The 5,450-nt window shown below is 38.9% G+C and overlaps 1 long non-coding RNA gene across 1 annotated transcript; it reads left to right on the top strand.

Moving 5' to 3' along the window:
• Nucleotides 1–4,062: 4,062 nt before the first annotated feature.
• On the top strand, nucleotides 4,063–5,044 carry LOC134308911 (uncharacterized). Its single transcript, XR_010011002.1, has 3 exons — nucleotides 4,063–4,248; nucleotides 4,350–4,473; nucleotides 4,559–5,044. It is a non-coding gene; the product is annotated as an uncharacterized LOC134308911 (long non-coding RNA).
• Nucleotides 5,045–5,450: the final 406 nt, after the last annotated feature.

Here is a 5,450-nt window from a genome sequence, read left to right as displayed (position 1 = left end):
CACTGTCCATTTTATCAGCTCCACTTACCATATAGAAGCACTTTGTAGTTCTACAATTACTGATTCTCTGCATACTTTATAGCCTGCTTTCACCCTGTTCTTCAATGGTCAGGACCCCTACAGGACCACTACAGAGCAGGTATTATTTGGGTGGTGGATCATTCTTAGCACTGCAGTGACACTGACATGGTGGTGGTGTGTTAGTGTGTGCTGTGCTGGTATGAGTGGATCAGACACAGCAGCGCTGATGGAGTTTTTAAACGCCTCACTGTCACTGCTGGACTGAGAATAGTCCACCAACCAAAAATATCCAGCCAACAGCGCCCCGTGGGCAGCGTCCTGTGACCACTGATGAAGGTCTAGAAGATGACCAACTCAAACAGCAGCAATAGATGAGTGATCATCTCTGATTTTACATCTACAAGGTGGACCAACTAGGTAGGAGTGTCTAATAGAGTGAACAGTGAGTGGACACAGTGTTTAAAAACTCCAGCAGCGCTGCTGTGTCTGATCCACTCATACTAGCACAACACACACTAACACACCACCACTTGCTCTGTGGTGGTACTGTGGGGGTCCTGACCATTGAGGAACAGAGTGAAAGCAGGTTATGTAGTGAGAAAAAGATGGACTACAGTCAGTAATTGTAGAACTACAAAGTGCTTCTGTATGGTAAGTGGAGCTGATAAAATGGACAGTGAGTGCAGAAACAAGAAGGTGGTTTGACTGATCAGTGTACATACAAATGCACTGAAAGTGACAGATACACACAGATGGAATTTAACATACTCGTATGCAAACTCATTAGGCTTTCTGGGTTTTCTTGCAGTTCATATGCACACTGCAGGCAAAAAATTCGAATGCATTCTAAAATCAATGTTCCAGCAGTGCTATATCCAATCCTGATGCCTGCATCTATATCCAGAGCAGAGTAAAACTGCACCAATGAGCAAGTAGCTTTAGCATTACTAATTCAGTTTACTCTGGAGTGCACCCAAGCCAGCAGAAAACTGCAGCATAGAAATGTTCAAATACAAAAAAAATCATTTTCTGATCTCATTTCAGTTCTAGACTCTAATTTCAGTTTAGACTCTAATTCCTTGAGCCCCACCCCTTCAGGCTAAAAGCAGTATGCTCCCATTGCGCTGTGATAGTGGGATGAAGAGAAGAAATGAAAGCTTTACAGAGAAGAAATAATGATGTCATAGAAAACAGACAAAAAAATGAAGACTGAGGAGAAAGACCGAAGAGCATAAAAAAAGAGGTGGATATGATTTAGACCTTAGAGTAGCTGCGAAAAAGCTAAAGGTGAAAAAGTGCAGATATGACGAGGCAATAACCAGAGAGGAGAGAGCAGTGAATGAGAAATAGGGGGATGGTGACACTGATATCATACAACCACTGAAACAGGAGAGGAAGAGATATAAAGACACAAATCAAACGCAAGTGAAGGGGAGAAAGCAAAAAAAAAGAAAAACTGAAGCTCTTCAGGGTGGAAAAAAGGGAAAGGAAACATATGGACAGACAAACACATGGATAAAGAAAAGGACAAACATGACTAAGATTTTGTAAACGTCTCTTTTTACTAGTAAAAGGCGCATAAACGGAAAAGCTCCAGCTATAAACGAAAAAAAAAAACATACAGACAGATAAAAAGCATAGGCTGGCAAAAAAGTCCTAACAACGTCTGTAACTTATACACTTAGAAGCAGAAAAATGCTCAATCGTTGTTTCTGCAACATTTATAGGATATGGATTCAACATTCACCTTTAACCCGGGAACCTCAAAGTTAACACACTTTGGCAGCACCACATATACACTTTAAACCATCATGTTCCACTGAAGGTAGAATGAAATTTCCTTTAAAGGCTTTATTTTGTTGTCTAAAAACATAACACTAGTATTCATTGCAGTGGCGCAACTAGGAGCTCATGGGCCCCAGTGCAAAAAAAATATTTGGGCCCCCTCAACAAATTTCACATATACACACACACACATATACAGTATATATATATATATATATATATATATATATATATATAGTAGGGCTGTCAAACGATTAAAATTTTTAATCACGATTAATCTCAGAATTTCATATAGTTAATCGCGATTAATCGCATTAAATAAAATCTGTGTAAATGTTATAGAAAACAAGGTTTTTTTAAGTGAAATGTGAAAAGTGGACGTTTCTACACGAAGTGAGTGTGTTTTGACCCTTTTGGGGCTTCCATAGTTCATGGACTAGCGTGCTTGACTCCGGTATTCAGTGCCGTAACAGATTAAGTTAATCTCCCAGTTTTGCTCCCGACAACTTGTGAATATACCGTGTATTTATTTCTTTATTATGCAAGTGCATCACTACGACGCTCAGTTATATTATTTTAACAAACCGCAAATGAACAACGGTGGCAAGTCCGACATTAAAACGTTGGTTCTACCAGTCAAGTCTCAACATGAACTAGAATCTGCGTTAACGGCACTATTATTTTTAATCGCGTTAAATTGAGATTGCGTTAATGCGTTATTATCGCGTTAACTTCGACAGCCCTAATATATAGTAAAGTAATAAGTCTAGTAAATTTAACCTAACAAAATCCCTTGCTGTGCACACTATTTTAATATTTAACTTTTACGTCCAAATGCACATGTATAAACCGGGTGCTGCATTCTGATTGGCTAAGCTGAATGTCACTCACATAACGCCGCTACAATATTGAAATATATTAATAACGACCTGGCGAGTGCAGCCAATGAGTGCTGTGGGGGTTGAGTTCATGTCGTGGAGGGCCCCCCCCATGCCATGGACCCCAGTGCACCTGCCCCCCCTGCAGTTACGCCCCTGATTCATTGGCAAAGAGTTTGGTTTCATACATTCATAGGACAATTTCCCAGAAGGATTGTGGTTCGTCAGTCTAAGTTCAGTCACACTTTTTATGCCCTTCTTTAAGCAGGGGGGTCTCTTGTTTTTTTTCCACCATGTCCTGGGAGGTTCTTGACTGTTCCACTGAAGATGGGATGCCAAGGTCTTTGGAGATAGTCTTGTACCCTTTAGACTGCTTGTGCTGATAATAGCATTTCTGTTCTGCTGAAAAAAATTGGCCTTTTTAAGCATCAAAAGCACCGTTCATAGGCTAATTAAAGTCATATAAGCACTGCAAAGTGGGGACAGGTTTGTCTAATTTCTAATTAATCACAGGTCTTTGTAAAAACTTTGTATTTATAGCACATCTCTTTTTTGCAGATTGTTTTAATTTAGCTACTTTTGAGGTTTTTTGAGCAAGAGCTGCCTGTTTAAGGTCTTGCCACAGCATCTCAATGTTAAGAGGGGTTTGGAATTGGAACCACGATGCGAACACAACCACAGAGACAGGAGCAGGGTTTAAGTGATTTATTAAGAATAATAGTCCAGAAAGAGAACCAGGGAACGAGGGTGAAGGCGAGGGTACGAGTGGCTACGCTTGGGGGTAGGAGGCTGACAGGAACCGCAGGTGGCAGGTGGATGAGAGATCCAGGAACCAGGCAGAGAAGGCAGGAACACAGGAACTGAGAGTCGGCGAGGGATAGTGATGTGACATTTGAAGCGAGGCTTCGGAGCCTGTGTCGAGCAAAAAGGGGCGTGTCAAATGAAGCCCCGGTTCGAGGCGTGTATTGTGACGTAAAAAATCACGTGACTGATGACAAACGAGGCCTCGGATTCAGTGGGACACGTCATCGTTTCATTTTTCGTGCCGCTACGGTAGCGGCACGCAACCGCATAAAGAGGGTTTGAACTGCAAGGCACTTTGTGGGTTTTGATTTGGCGTTGTTTGGTCTGGTTGCGAGGCGATTGGAGTGTGCGTTACAGTTAGTTTGTAAAGTTTAGTAATAACATTATAGATTATATCAGTTATAATTATTATAGTAATATTATCAGTTATTAATATAATTATATCTAATATTTATATTATTAGGTTAGGGTTTAGTAGACTAGTTAGTTGAGTAGTTTAGTGTTTTATATATATATATATATATATATATATATATATATATATATATATATATATAGTATTATATATCTTAATTACCTATATTATTATTAATATACATCTGTATTATCATTTATATACATCTATATTATCTACATACATCTATATTATTTTAATATAGAGTGTAGGTTAGTTGTAGGCTAGATAGACACCATGGAGCCACCCAGAAAGAGGAGGACTTCTCCTGTCTGGGAACATTTTGAATTGTTTGCTCAAAACAAGGTATGTCATAATTGTATTGTCAGAAAATTGTATATTCAGAAAGTAATGATTACAATATCCTCCATAACCTATACATAATGTGTTTTACTGTCATGATGCAGGTAAGGTGCTTGCTGTGTCATAAGGAGCTCACTTACAGCAACAACACATCCTCCATGATAAGGCATTACAGAGCAATACATGAGCATGCACAGTCTGCTGCCAGTGGTCCAGACACCAGTCAAAGTAAATAATAAATAAATAATCTTTATTTAATTATCTACATCATGTGTTTGGCCCTTGTAATAACTTCAATTACATATTGTTTCAGATTCCAGAAAGAAAATAGTGGATGATGCCCTGGTCAATATGGTCATCAAAGACTCACAACCCTTTTCCATATATATATGCATATGTGTGTGTGTATGTGTGTGTATAATGTAATATCAATCACTGATTGCTGTTTTTGTACCCTTGTACACTTATAGGTGACCTTTGGCATTTGCTGGACTCCAATGTGGGACAGAGCAGGCAGAGTTCGAGTGCAATAGTTGATGCAACCATTGAAGTTGACAGATACTTATCTGAAGTAAACCTGCCCAGACAAGAATATCCACTCATGTACTGGAGCAAACATAAATATATATATCCACATTTATATAAGTTGGCACAAACGTTTTTATGCATTCCAGCCTCCTCAGTGCCATGTGAAAGGGAATTCTCTAAGGCTGGGGAGATTGTATCCAAAAAAAGGAATCGCCTAAACCCCAACACTGTTAAAAAGCTTATGTTTTTAAATAAAAATCAATAAATTGAATTTGTCCCTTCTCCATACTTCTTTGTCGTAGTTTACTGTCCTTCACTCAAAGTTCAATAAACACATTATTCATAAAGCACTCTTGCACTCCCAGTTTAATAAGCACATTTACATTCAGTGTCAGTGTCATCATTGTTGTATTTATTTTAAGTGTTTATCATCACTTAATACCTAATAATATTTCCTAGCAAACAACCTTTTATATTCATTGATACAGAGTGGCAAAGATGGTTGATTTCCTATATAGACATTCAAAGATACTCTGGCTCAGATTACTGTAGATTGTCATATTTCTCTTTTAACAGCAGGTGTCACTAGTGAGAACAGTTCATGAGGCTTCGAGTAATGAACCTTTTGGCGAATCTTTGGACTGGAAAGCCCCATTGGTTCATGAGGCTTCATTTTG

This window comes from Trichomycterus rosablanca, chromosome 2 (assembly GCF_030014385.1).
Source record: "Trichomycterus rosablanca isolate fTriRos1 chromosome 2, fTriRos1.hap1, whole genome shotgun sequence".
Classification (NCBI taxonomy): domain Eukaryota; kingdom Metazoa; phylum Chordata; class Actinopteri; order Siluriformes; family Trichomycteridae; genus Trichomycterus; species Trichomycterus rosablanca.
This window is presented reverse-complemented; position numbering and strand designations above follow the sequence as displayed.